The sequence below is a fragment of the Tinamus guttatus genome, unplaced genomic scaffold (assembly GCF_059628265.1).
Source record: "Tinamus guttatus ecotype Peru unplaced genomic scaffold, ASM5962826v1 Tinamus_guttatus_pri_ptg000602l, whole genome shotgun sequence".
In the NCBI taxonomy this organism is placed as follows: Eukaryota; Metazoa; Chordata; class Aves; order Tinamiformes; family Tinamidae; genus Tinamus; species Tinamus guttatus.
Genome location: NW_028289136.1, coordinates 6,049,637 through 6,065,107, shown reverse-complemented (window position 1 = coordinate 6,065,107; position 15,471 = coordinate 6,049,637).

Genomic DNA, 15,471 nt, shown 5'->3' with positions numbered 1-15,471 from the left:
GCTGACTTTAATTTTTTTTTTTGATGTGATATTGTTCTCAAATCTGACTTTTGTTTTTAGTGCATTTCAGGCAGGCTGGTAGTTCAAGTTCTAAATCCATTTTGTTTCTTGTTCAAACTCCAGCCTCACAGTATGAAAACCCCTTTTTTTTGAGACTTTCCCATATGATTGTGTATTCTGTGGGGTAGAGGTTAGCTTTTTCCTCACTGACCAAACTGAAGTGTGTTGGTTTTGAGGTCAAAGCTATGTGTGTGCAAAGGGCTTTGTGGTAAGCCAACTCATATCATTATCTCTAGTGGTAGGAGATCAAAGAGAATGATGTTGTCTCTAATAACTTGGGAGAGAGATCTGTCAACTGGAATACAACATTTGCTGGAAATGAGCTTGTAAGGAATAGGAGACTCTTGTATTTGAGTAACTCCTCTTTTGGATGCTTCTCATCATTGTTCTGAGTGTTAATGTCCTGTGTTATGCCAATTGAACTTGATAAACCCATCTGTAGCTTCTCATCAAAGCTCCTCATTAAAGTAGGATGATAAAGCTGGGTGTCTGGGGTAGCTGAGTCAGATCTTGCAGCAGAAGGAGAACTCACCCTTTTGGTTTAAGTGAAGCTAATAACTGGTAGTGTGGATGGTGGTAGAAAGAGCTACAGGAGGAACCTAGAGCCTTTGGCAATGGCTTAAATGCTTCAGTGACCTGCATGACAATCTGTTTTTTGCAAACAAATTGTTGGACTTTTTTGCCAGAGAATCAAACTTGTTGCTTTTCAAGAGCTGATATACCCAAAACTGAATTACAGTACCCCTTAAACTTGTTATGATGAGATACTGGTAATAAAGAGCACTTAAGTTGCTCACATAGCACAAAGTTAAACAAAGCAATTACACTTGGAGTATAGCATCAATTTCCAGATACAATATTCAGAAATAATCAAACTTAATAGAAACAAGCCTTTCCATATCTACCACTGCTACTCTCACTGCACGCTCATTTCCTCTGTGTCTCATTCTGGAGGGATATATTCTCAACCACATGCTGTTTGGCAATCCTATCAAAGCCTTGGTGTCACTAAATACCATAATTAGTCATTTACAGATGATACGGAGACTAGGAACATGACAAAGAAAGAAGGAGACAGTTTGTAACATAGGAAAACATAAAATCATACATACAGGATCAAAACTGAGAGTCACACTTACAAGATGAGGAAGGTTATGGAAAGCAGGAAGGCAGGAAAAGTCTTGGGAGGTGACTATTCAGCTGAACTCAGTCATCTAAATGGAGTCTCAGACTTCAAGAGGGGGAAACTTGAAAAGTACTGGGGACTTCATTCTGTTTCTGCTTGGCAGTGACTGTCTCTAGTAAGAGCTATCCATTTCTGGTGTCTGTACAAAATTGTAAAGATTCAATTAAAAGAGCCAAGAATAATTGAAGTTCAGAAAACCTTGCCTTGTGACAAAAGTGATGAGGTGTTCAGGCTGTGCAGCTATGAAAACAAGAGAAAATGAGTGGTTTAGTCAGATTCTTACCTCACTTCAGATGTTAATTTAGGAATATTTTCATCTTAGAGACCAAATTAGAGCAGAATCTGGAAGCTGGAGTTAGGCAAATTCAGATTTGGAATGGGGAAAGAAGCCCAAACATGGGAGTATGAAACAAGCCATTGGAAAAGCTTGGAATAGGGAATGTGGTTGAATTTCAATTGCTAGAAATTCTCAAAATCACCACAGTACTTTTTTCTCTATTTCAAACATGAAATAATTATACGGAGCCTAAAGCCCTCTTACGCAAGAAGTGAGACAAGTCCATCACAACGGTCTCCTCTGGTCTTATAATCTATGACTAATGTATCATGTGTTTGTTCTCTCATTCTCTCTAGAGGGGAAGGGGATGCAGTGGAGTGTTTAGTTTTAGAAGGGTTTTTTTTTAAGTGTACACGTTTGTACTTATTTTAGAAAAGGGAGGTCAAAAAATGTGTGTTGTGTTTGGAATAGAGAGTTGCAATGCGAGGGTTCTTTGTTCCTGTGGTTCTGTCCCACACTGGCCCATGAGTACACTTAGTATTTTGTCACTTTTCTGGTAGAAAGCATCACTGTGCCAGATGAGTTAGTTGTTCCCAGTGCTGGAGTTGTGTATGGTCTTTTGCCAATGATGCTAAATCCTTAAGGAACACGGTTACGGCATTAATCTCTAGGAGACTACAGGTGTCTGATGTGATCTCCTTGGAAGATGATTTGCTCCTCTACATCCCCAGCCTTTCTTCATGGATAACATATGTCCCCTGGAAAACAAGCAACTTATAGCCCAACAATTCTTGCCCAAGCGACGGAATTGGCCATCTGAACCATGTCAAAGGTTCAAAGATGAGTGTCCAGGGCTTCTGAGTCAGTCTTTAAATATTAAGTTAGCTCATAACAGCACTTGAAAACGGCCAAAGATAACTGTTTTCACTATCTGATATCCAAAATGTGACTAATCAAAATTATTTCTAAGGGGGAAGTATATTCATCCGGGACAGCAGCTTTCACCGTGGGTTACAAATCTCATCGCTTCACATTATTTAACACGCAATGTTAAGCATACTGTCAATTTCTTTTAGAATATAGTCAACCAATCCTCAATTCTGGAAACACTAAAGCAGAGGAAAAAGCGTGAAGCTTTTCTTCATAAATGTGAAACGAATCTTCAATATAATATTGAGCAATGCATTATCTTCACTATAACTGCTTGGACAACAGGTCAATGATTCGAGGACAAAGTTTATTTATTTATTTTACATGTGAAAAGAAGAGAAATTACAGACCACATGCACAAAAGCAGGTAGGCACGAGTACTCTGAAAGCAATATGTCAAGCTTAGGTTCCCAAGCACCTTTTCTGGACTGAACTCCAGTGCCTGACCGAAGTCACACAGGAAGGAATGTAATTCCTGTTCCCTCATCCCAGTCTGTAAATTCCAGACTGGAATTTGCTGGACTATTTCTGTTAATGTGAACCTGTTCTTTTCTGTTATGGAGGCTTTGCGATTTATCTGAATCAGAGCACAAATAATAAGGTTGCATTTGAGGTAAATTCTGGTTCTTATTCTAGATTTCTTATTTTGGTGGCACACAATAAAAATACATAGGCAGTTGACATCATTGCTCCTGACTGTAAATGAAGGCATCAGCTTTAATCTGGACCCTCTTGCTGAACATTCAGCTTTCAAGCTTTGATGGTTCCTTGGGTTCAGAATAGGCAAAATCTATTCCCTGGCAAGAGCAGTTTTTCATTATGTCTCTTATAGCAAAAGCAAGAAAGGTGCTATTCATACACACAGTATAGGATGTTCTCTGAAAAATCCCACATCCTATTCCCTACCGGTGTTGGGAACATAGAGTCTGGGAGTGTAGACAGGGTAAAATTTGTTCAGTATAAGGAGCAGAAATCAGCACAAGAACCAAGATTTTGTGTGTTTTATCATTGTGAAACTGCACAAGAAAGAGGATATCCTGTTCCCTTCAATTCAATGGCAAAGTAATGACTCCTACCCAGAGATTTTACACTTTGATAAACTCATTCCTAAAGGGAACTTTAATCCTACTTACCAGAATTGTTCACCTGTTTGAGCAGAAGTTTTGTTAAGAAAGATCTTTGCATATATATATGTTTGCATATGTTTGGCAATTGGTAAAGATGTTGTTTTAGGACTGAAACCTGCAGGTCAACCCCAGTCCTGCTGAAGCCACCTGAGGGATGTTCAGCTCTGACAAGGTTTTGAGCCGCTTATGGTTTTACAGCTTTGAGATTCACAAGGAGGAGCCCTCACATTAGAGGATTGATCCTGTCAAGCCTGAGTAGAAATCTAGACCAGCAGACTACATCAAAACTCAGAGCATCATGCCCTCACTTGAACTAAACCTCTGGTCCAGCTCAGGCCACAGGAACACCTTTCCCAAGTCCTGTTGCAAGTGTTCTGGAGCAATATTCTCTTTTGTAATCTCCTTTCCATTGCAATGCTCTTTCAACCAAAATGTTCCAAAATTCGTGCTGACACTGCCTGGTGTGCAACATTTCCTGATGACACCAAGAACGGTGTTTACTTTCCCATTCTCCCAGGGCAAGAGCTATTGCAATGCATGTGACTCAGGTTTATTCAGCACACTGTCAGACTTGGATTGCTGTCAGACTTGTTTATGGGTTTTTCAAGCTTCCTGGCCTCTTATAGGAAGTCGCGGGAAACTTTCTGTGTCACTGTGTACTGCTCTCATTAACAAACCAGTGAGTGGCAGAATCCACTTCCTTGATGTGACAAGCTATCTTCTAAAAATCCACACGTCTTGCTATCATTTTGGAAGCTAACTAGCTTTATCCATGAAGGTAAAGTAGATCATTCTGTGATTCTGTAGACCCAAGCACGCTGACAGATTTTTGTAGGATGTCTTGCATTCAAATTTGACTTTTTTTTTTTTCATACAGTTTCTCAATTCTGGGGCTGCAGAGAGTCAAAAAATGTATTTTAAAAAGAAAGAGTTCTTTAAATGTCTCTCACAGATTTTTCTGCTGTTAAAGAATCACTGTATTTGGAGGAAATGCTTTTGAACAGTGTCAACAATTGCTCTGGCTGTGCAAATCTTTGAGCATTGCTCCTTCTTGAGAGAGGCAATGATCACATACAGATTTGCGTTGCAGGAAGGTTAAAGGACATGCAATCTTCGCAATATCCCTTTCCACTATGCTCTACTCCTCATGCCAAAAGGAAAACATGCTTGGGAGGCCATGATCTACTTCTCTCCCTGGCAGCAATAACCTTTGAGAAACTGGTCTGAATAACGGTATCTCAGAGCTCTGGCAGCACATTTCTGCTGACCTTTACCAAAATCCTGCTCCTGCTTTCAGACTACCCTGATCGTGCAGTGAAAACCTTTTGCGTAAGTCTCTTTCTTCCATTGCTCATGCCAAAGCTAAATTTGTACTTGTGTGTTCAAATGCATTAAGAATATATGCAAGCTCAGTACCAGAATTGAGCTGTAACTTCTTAACCTCCCACTGGAGTGCACTGAACAGTTTGCCTCGGGGCTTTCTTTTGCTTCTAGACCTCCTGTACTGATAGCATTTACCCACATATTTATGTACACAAATGTCTAATGTCAGATAATCCAGTCTGGTGAATGAAACTTAGCATATGTGTAAATGTGTGCAAAGAGGAAGCTTTGATCCTGTTTATAGCTTTGATATCTCTAAAGGAAAAGTATCTATAGTGTATGGCATCTATGAAAGATTTGTCTTGTCACATCGTTTTGCTGTTGGCCAACAATATTATTGTTCCTATGGGAGAGAAGCGCTGTCGGAGGATGCCGTCTGAGAGCCTGAGCCAGACAGTCTTAAGAAAAGTTTCAGTCACAACCTTTAAATCCTCATCAATTACACCCAGGGGGAGCAAAATGTATCCAGAGGTCAGATTTAGGGGAATATTTTGGCCACAGTGAAATCCAAACCCTCACCCTTGTTGAAGTCAGCATTTTACCACTGGGTTTTGGCTTTGAGCATTAAGAAAAAAAAAAAAAAAAAAGTCAAGTTGTTCACCCTATAGTCTGCCTTAAGTTAAGATGGCACTAAACAGAAACAATATTGAGGAGATGGTCCTATCTTCAGCACACTAGGTGGGTTTACAGAGTGTTATTAGCCAAAATTGCTGAGATTGTAAGAAACACAAGAAGAACCATATACCAAAAACTGTGGGAATAGTTACCTATTTTTTGAAGAGATGGACTGTCCCAACTCTGTTCTGGTTGGAGAGGTCCACTGAGCATGAAACTATGGAAAGGAAAAGGCAGAGAAAGGATCTCTTTATTAATCCTTAACTTGAGTTTTTAATAAATAGGTAGACAGATGTTTACCCCTTTCCCATATGCCAAAGACTCCAAAGACTGATTCTAGAAAGTGATATGACATACTTCTATCTTTTCAATCTCATTGTAACAATATGGCAGAATATGACCTTCGATTCCTTTTTAACTCATACTAACTTGAGATGCAAATATATTTGTTTTCATTCCTACTTGACTTCATTCCTACAATTCACTACTTGATTAATCCTTATTTGCTCAAAATCAGACTATAGCTATTCTCAGTGTTACACATTTTAATTTAGAGAGAGAAAATAATTTGAGAAGAGAGAAAATAATTTGATAAAAGAGAGAAAATAATGCAATTTGCCTCTTCTGTTTTTTAAAGGAGCCCACCATGGCTTAGTCACATAAGATGCCAGAGAATGTGCAATTTTTAGCTCTGTGTTATCACCCTATCCTGAAATCTTCCACCCACTCAGTGCACCTCATCTTCTTGCTGAAACATCTGGTCTTTAGACATCAGAAAGGGTACTGAATTATGAACTGCGAAGATACTCTCCAACCTTGCACCTTATCACTCAATAGCAGATATCAGGGATGTTTTATTTCTAATAAACATCGCAGGCATTGCAATGGTTTTAGAGATCTTTCTACTTTGCCAGTAAGTAAGAGATACCCAATTGTGCTATCAAAGCTGAAACTTCTGCAAATACTTGAGACTAAATTGCACAAGATGTGCTTTTCATTTGAACCACATTGGTGGGATTTGCTGCATTAAATACAAATGTATGCAACGTACATATTTGTGTTTCAGTTCCCTTTATAGCCTATAAAGAGAAGCAAGCACTTCCAGAGACTGGTTGTAGATGTGGAGGAGAAATTCTTCCCGGAAAGGCCTGATCCTGCAATCGCTCTTCATTCCATACAGTCCTATAGGCATATAGATTGGGAAGGCCCTCATGACCACTTGCTTTCCCACTATATTTGTTAGGATGGATCAAGTATGTCTGGAGCTTGCCTAGCAAGGGTTTGTCTGAGATGCTCCTAATAGGAGGGGAAGACCATGCACCCTGTTAACTTCAAAAGAAAAGACATGCAGATGACCTAATCTAGCACTAATTAATGAAGAATTAATGGCTGGATTTGACACTTTTGATTGCAGCTACTCAAAAGCAAAGTGCCAACTTTCTTTTACTATTCTACTCCTACTATTGGTACTGCAGAGAGAAAAAAGATCTTCTAAGATCATCTTTCCTGCTCCCAAAGGGATGTAGAATAGAGGTGGGAGTGACTCTTCTGGAAGTGTCTCTGTCTATCTATTGGCTATAGACAAACACCTGGAATGATCTGCCCAACTTTTAAGGATATGAAGCGAGAGAGGATGAATCTGAATATTATCGGGTCAGGAGTCAGATCCCAGATCTGAAAGCAGATTTTCGTAGGATGACACTGAAGTTGTTCAAGTTCTAGGCCTAATTTGCACCAAAAGTTTATGCATAAAATTGCTATTTTATTTTTATTCCACTGAGACGTGGAATTAGAGACCTTAAATGTGTGACAGAGAACTAGGACTCAGTATCAAAAGGAAAAGATATGCTGAAATATTGATTTGGAAAGAGAGCTGCTGGTAGCTAATCTAAGAAGACCAAGAGAGTCTTTGACTTACAGGTTTCTATAAATACTATAAATATAGCATAATATAGCATACAAGTATGTTGCACTGTAATGCTGAGCATCAGTGTCTGCACTACATTGCTTTATAGTGGCAATGTAGAAATTCTGCCAGTAAAGGACCATGGAGTTTTTTCCTGGGAGGATCTTGTCGCCTATTTTTTTTTAAAGTTTCACCCCCTAAAAAACATAATGTTAAAAATAGTGCCCGCACTCTGAGCCACCATGGGCTGAGCGAGCTGAAACTTCAGGAAATAAACCTACTCTTATCTGTAAAGCAGACTCCACAGGATTTTATTCTCCTGAAACTCCTGAAAGGCCATTTGTGGAGTGTTTGGTTCCCAAAAGATCAAATTGACCAACTCTAATTATTAATATTTAGACTGCAGATTTGGTATCTTCCCAGACATGATTTTATCCCGTATCTAAACTGTGGTGTAGACTTAGCACTCAGTGTAACTCAATTTATCCAGGATGGCATAAAATGTATTTCTTAAGGACTAGCAAGGAAGAAAACAAAACTCCACCCTGTTATATAAAGCTATGTCCCATTAATTGTGTGGTTTAGTTCTGGTCATGTTCATATTTTCCAAGAAAACAGGAAAAAAAATTCCCTGTACCAAAATGGTGACTTAGCGGTTCTTTAACATGTATTTATAAAAAATGTGAGCCTGCATAGCCTAGGTAGAAGAGATTGGATATAGGAATATCCATCAGTGACACTGTGCCTCATTAAATGCAGAGTGTGATTCAGGGTGACATGAAAGTTGCCCAATGAGAAGTACTAGATAACCTGTTGACCTCTAGTCTCCTCTCCCACCCACTGTTATTATCCTACCATCAGGGTCTGATGCATAAAATCCATCTTAAAAAAGTAGCCCTTCACTCTGATCTCAATAAGCAATTTCTGTCACTTGCAGCTGACACTGGAGCATTTTCTGGAGTTAATCTCTGATGCGTGAAGATTATATATGCCATTATTGCTGAATGGATACCTTTAAAGGGCATTTAAAGACATTGCTTGGGTAGGATGAATTGCCTATGTTCAAAGAACATTTCTGAGTTCTGGTGAAAAATAAGGCTGGGAAAAAAAAAAAGACTCAAATAATTGTAAATGGCACTTCCTAGAAATCACTGTACCTGTTTTTTTAGTCCAGATAACAGTAAATGGTCCATTCTGATTCTTTCAGATCAGGTCTGAAAGACTTCTCATTTTTATATTTCCCTTTTATCATGAGTTTTCAATAGTAGTTACAGAGAGGTGTAGCATGCAGTCCAAGTCCTCAAAAATATGTCACTAACTTTGCAAAGTCATATGAAACTGGGGGAAAGTGGAAAGGAATAAGATGGTGACTGTTACTTAATGGAATCACTTAAGCAAAGTGTCTAAGATACACTTTCAGATGACAGTTAATCTTTTCCTTATTATGTGATTTCTCTATATTATTAACAGCCTCTCTTTGTAATCTACATATTTTTTTAATATAAAGTCCCTTTGATGCTGGTCCACTTGGCTGTGTTTCTAATTATCAATGTCAGTGCATCATTACATTTGCTGTTATTGCACTCATTAATGATCTAGGCAGTTTTTCCTTTTTGATGTCGGTCCCACACATCAACACATCATGAACCAGGCCCACTTTGCTGCAATGGGAAGTATAATACTGGGAATCAAACTAATTTTCCCAATAACCTTTTCTGAGATTTTCCCATTTTCTGTCAAACCCAGAACACATGTTTGCAATCCCTCTTGATGTCAGAACATCATCTACATGTTCTGGAAACTCTGAGACCTAAGCTGCACATTTTCCAATAGCGATGATGCAATGATTTATGCTGGATTTTTTTAAGATTGGCTCTCAGTGCTTTTGATGTTTCCAACCAGATGTACTTAAACTTTATCTGGGCTTATGTGGGTCCCAGATCTTTTTCCAGTCTCAAGCAATGATATAGAAGTAATTGAACTATTTGAAGTGTCAAATGAGAAAACTTGATACTGGCATCCCAGATGGAGAACGTAATATATGTGAAGTTATTGAGTAAAAAAATCAAAGACATATCTGTTAAGAATTAAAACTCAGGATAAACATTTCTGAACACAGAGTATAGGCCAAATATGGGAAAGAGATTATAAGGAACGATGGGTATCTTTTATTACATTGTTTATAAGAAAACAAATGTCAAATACTATATCTTTTGAAAGTGGATGTTTTCTTTAAGAGAGAAACACAAATCATGTCTAGAAGTGCAGGTCCACTCTCAGCTGAGTCTTTGAAACATGGATCAAAGTCGTTTGCACCACAGAGACATCAGTCAGCCTTGCTCTGTTTCTGCTTTTTGAAGGCATCTGCTTTGTATTTTGTTAGGACTACTGCAAAATTACTTTCAGCTATAAATTTACTGTGACTTTTTCTTTTTTTTTTTTTTTCAGAACATGAAACACATAAATGGCAGCTCACTAGCAAATGAACAGTTCCAAGACCAAGTGCATGCTGCTCAAAATGGTGCTTGTCTTTCCATGGATTAGAGCTGGTGGAGCTACGATCTGTGAAAATTAGGCCCATCATGCATATTTCTGCTTTAGTAACCAAACAAGAAAATAAACAGATAGGTTGGATCAACATGAAATAGAAATTTCAAGCCATTTTCTATTTGGGGGTATTCAAGTTGAGCAATACCATTTAAAATATTTGGATCAAAGTTCAGTGGAAATTGAGACTAGGTTTAAGTGTTGTTCATTCGATGGAGGAGCAAAAAGAACAGCTTGGTATGCATTTTCCCCACCCCAGGTAAATAGATCATCCTTGCAATACAGATGATGAGTTCAAATCCATCCTCTGCTGGAGATTTCATCCTCCGTTCTATAGAAGGCAGCATCGCTATGAAGCTTAGAGGTTATTCTGGCCTATTCCCCACCACAAACAGGACATTACGCCGTCCATGGTGAGCCAGGTGGCCCCGGACTGGTGGGACTTCTCCAGGACCTTCCCAATATTTTGAAGATGATTAATTCTCCTTAAACTTTTTAGACATTGGTAGAGATAGGGAACTCCATTTCTCCATGAAATGCTTTAGAGAATGCTTTCCAGCACGTGTTCTTGGGATCATATTGATGCATTGGGTTGAGATAAGCTGGCCAAACCTGACAACTGAGGCTGTTATTTATACTGTTTTCCTTGGTAACCGCTCTCAAACTAATAATGTTTTACCCATCCAAAGAAGGGCCACATGCAAACCAAATGTATATGACACTGACTTGTTCACATCCTTAACTGTGAATGTCCCATCAAAAATCACCTCCTCAATTCAGAGTTGGAGCTGCTAACCTTCTGCAGCCATATTTTTCTATCTCAGGTACAATGGACTAAAATATTTGTCTTCCATGACCCCACAACAGCTTGTTTTCATGCTGTAACAGAGTGAATGGCCAGAGAAACCTTAAGGAAATACTGCGTCTATGCGAGCACAATCTTTTTTTGCTCCCCCTGCACAAACAGTGTCCCATTGTGTGGTTTTGATTTATAGTTCCCCTACGTGCTCCTTGAGCTTCCTTAAAGGCTTCTTAAGTTTCCTGTCTGATTTGGCAGTGGTGCCCTGGCTGGAGTCTCCCTGCCCTGTGTTTGGATATGCAACCAAAAATCCAGGTAGCCCCTTTTGGTTACACCATGAATTAACCTTATTCTGAAGAGCAACCTCTGCAGTATGCACAACCTGTCAGACACTTGCTGTGAATGATGGTAACAGTTATTTATATATATCAGTCAGTCTTCAGGGTATTTATTTCTCTGATGGTAAATCTAGATTGTTGTTTATTTCTACTGGTCTGGTTAAAGTCTTCATTTTTCAGAAATTAGAGCTCTGCAGGCAGTGCAAGCAATGCAAACAATAAGTGCAGGTGACTGTGACTCACCACTTCTACATTCAGTTTCCACCTACACTTGTACATTCAATTAACTCCCCTAAGGCTCAGCTTCAATCCTTTACAAAAGCCCAATAATTTCATAGGAGTGAAGTGTTTTGGAGACCCTAGGTGAAAGGAGCTTAGATATTCAAGCACCAATAATTAACTCAAACACAGTAAATCATCAGTAATAACAATTAATTGACTACGGTTTCCATTATTGCCTTGTGATGACAGCTTCTCAGTCTCCTCTAGATCTTTGCCTTCCCAGTGATATGATTCATGTGAACTCCTATTCAAGCCAGGATTTATGTGAAAATTGAAGAACAAGCTGTGCCAGAAGGGAGGCTGTTTGCTTTGCACTGTAACCACCACCGTTGATAAGCAAATAGGGGGAAAAACAACAAAACAAAACAAAATAATGAGAACCACTGTTTTTAAAATTGCCCGTAAAACATCCTTGCCCTCATCTTTCTGTGCACCTGGCCCCCTCCCCTTTCCTGGTCCTTAAGAGGACCATGTCCTTTCTACTTTATCCATACTCTGATCTCCTTGGCATCTGCATCATGGAGGGCTCTAGCCATGCATGTCTGCAGTCCAGACCCATGTTGTCCCATTACCACCTTGGAACTAGTGAGTGGTGGCTGAGACCCAGAAATGCATCAAGGGAGAGTGTCTGCTACCTTGAATGAGTTCTGTCATTCTCCAGCTGTTTTTTCACGCCTGTTTGGATATTTTCCAAGATTCCCCAAGAGTGATAAGCCTCTCACTGTGAGAAAAATGAAATATTTGGCTTACTACATTGATTATCATTTTTTGCAGCTGATAGTGAGGGCACTCCTTATCTGTTAGCATCCCTTGTCAGGGGTGTCCTGGCCCACCACAAGGACCACATGGACTTTTCAGCCCTCAGCAGCCAGAGTCTGCATGAGTAACATAGCTGAATCAGCCCAAATCTCTCCCCAGGGTTACTGCATGGCCTCTCTACACCCCTTCCTGCCTCTCCAGGCGGTGGTGCGGCTGTAGCCATGTGCTTCCAGGGAAAATCTGAGCTTCATCCTTGTCTCATGCACCTCTCTGCTTTACTGGAGTGTAACCATAATATTTCAGTGGCAACCAAAGGTCTGGGGAGACCCAGATCACAGCTCCTCACTGGGAAGGAATGAGCCGCACCCAAGGCTGTCCTTACTCCAGCAAGACACCCATTGATTTATGTGAATTTCCTGATGCCAAAACTAGCTTCATTTACTGCTTGATTAGGCAAAGGAATGTCCTCTTCATCCAGGATGCTGAACATAGTCTCTCTTCAGAGCATTGCCTTCGTGCAAGAGCTATAGCTTTGTCTAGAACCCTAATGGAAAATGGAGGTCTTTGTTGGCCTTATGTTCACCCTAGAGGTGTCTTATGTTGTCCGTAGACACTCATCTTTCCCATCCGAGTTGTCTATCACACCAGGTCTCCTGTGTCTCTGATGTTACCTAAAATCCTTGGATCATTCCCCAACAAGATGAGATGCAGTGACCCACACTAGCGCATGCATTGCTCTTTTGGGGATCACTTTCCTCCTGCTGAATAAAAGCAACACTTTTTCTTCCCAGCTGCTGAGTCATCACTGCCAACCCAAGTGGACTGAGGTTGGCTGCTTCCTGCTTTATTAAGCATCTCCCTTATTTAATAGCACCATGGGACAAGCTTTGTCACCTCCTGGCTCTTCAGCTTTTGACTTCACTCTGGGCTTGTCAACACGGACAGGCACTGGTAGGGCATGAGATGACCGTTGTCTGGAGGCTGTGTGGTCATGTCTGAGCTGAAAGCTAGTAAGCCAGATTCTCATCAGAACTTGTAAGCACAGTACCACAGAAATGAAGCTGGCTTGTGGCCGACCAGCTCAGCGCTCGGGTGGAGCAAATACACATCTTTCTGCAGCTGACCATGTAGACATGCCCTTGGGGAGGTCAAAGAGAGAGACGGAGCTGCTGGGGAGCGGTGACCAATGCCTTCCTCAGAAGCATTTTCCCTGGCATAGGAATCGTCTGGAGCAGCCCTCCTCAGAGGCCCATTTCCTTCGTGGAGGAATGTACTCATTGCCTGATATTGTGTTGAGTTACAGAGACGTGATTTGTGACACATGTTACTGCATAGAAGGAAAACAGTAGCACTGAGTAGTGCGAGCCTGGGGACAGCAGAATTTATTCCACACTGCCATATCTCAGAGCACCCCAGGGTTGCTCATGGGCCTGGGCCATGGGAGCTATGCTGACCCAAGGGAGCAATGAGGGCAGCCATTTCACCAGCAGAACAATTCAGGGAAATCCCATCTAGTTAAGTTGCACCGAGGAGTCGACTGGTCTGGTGATTAAGCTGGCAGTCTCAAGGTTGGTTCCTACCCCAGGGGATCTCAAAAGATGGGGCATGGCCTTTACAAAAATATTCAGGAAAGGTGTGTTTGTGTCAGGTATTTACTGAATAAGGATGTTCCAAATAGAGACACTGTGTATCTTCTCCATGTGTCTCAAGGCATGTATGTAGATGTTTCCCCTCTCTGTAAGCAGTCCCAGGTCGTGTTTCTTCCCCTTTGCTCTTGGCTGAAGAACCAGGAGGTCTTCAGGAATTTTTTTGATACGTAACTACCACAAAGCTTTCCTGAACCCTGCTGGATTCTGTGTGCTGCTTGCTATTGTAATGTGGTTAAGTGCTCACCTGAAGAATGCAAAGAAGTTGTTCCTCCTCCTCCACCAAATTCCAAAGAATTTATTGATTTTTAAGTGAACTTTACATAGGTTCACATGAAAAATCTTGCTTAGGAGGAACTTTCTGTGTTTAGAAGGAATCTGTTGCTGCTTTAACCTCTTCTCCATGCACTAGGACTAATGCAATTCATGGATGAAATAAATACTTTTAACAACATTTCAAGTTTTATGGTTAGAGATCTGGAATCTTACATGGTGGAAATCATCAGGCCTTCAGCAAAATCAAGTAACTTTTCTCCAATGAAGTTTTGACCCTTTACCTTTTCAACAGGACTATGGATTTTTTTATGCCTATACTGTGAAAAGTCAAGACTAGACACCATTTCCCCTTGGTCTGCATCCTGTTTTTGAGAACAATAGCTGCATTTTTGACACAGTGCCAACCCATAATTCATACTTGTCTGCATCCTTTAAAGCATAGGCTTGGCTGATACTGTAATATTTTGGTGCATTGAAATGACTGTTCCAATTACAGTTTTTTTTTCTTTTTCCTAATCAATAATATATATATTTTTAAATTTGAATGACGTAGGAATAATAAACAAGGAAAAGAGGCCTCATTCTTGATGAAAGATTGGTGGATAAATTCTCTTGATCTAACCTCCAGTCCACCCAAACAATTATTGGGTTATTGGGTTTATGCCCTGTTTGGGACAAGCATCTTGAAAGAAAGGAGAAGAATCCAGTGAACAGAGGAGAAGCAGAGCAGTGTTGGAGTTGGATTAAACAGAACAGCTGGTGATATACAAGCAAAAAAAAAAAAAAAAAAAAGAATAAAAAGAATGCCTACTCTGTACAAAGTCTCAATTTTTAAGGTGGCACCAGATCTTCCTCTGAACACAAATTGCTGAAATTGCCAAGTGCCATTTCCTCCCCTGCAACAAAACTACTGTGCATCATCCAATGTCATCTGCAGTCCTGTATACATTGTTGGTACCATTTCTAGAGTGAAAAGTCACTGCCAACAGCAGCACTGCTGTGACATTGCTGGTGTGCATTAAACTACAGGGCTGTTCACTGTGAGGCATAGATGGGGACTCCAGGCCATGTGATACACACAGAAGCTTAGATAGTCAAGCTGAATTGTCCTTGGAGAAAGCAAGTACATTTTTTTTAATTAATAAAACAAGATGGACTCAGGAACTCCAGCTGATCTGAAAACCCTCCAGGATCATTGGAGTGGTCTCAGAAGTCCTAAATATTTTAAATTCCAAACATCTGCAAGTCCAAACTGCTGATGGGAAAGTATTTGCTCCACTCCCCATGCATAAAGCATCTTTCAGGAGGAAGCCTCTGCTGAATCCCCTGGGTTGAAGATT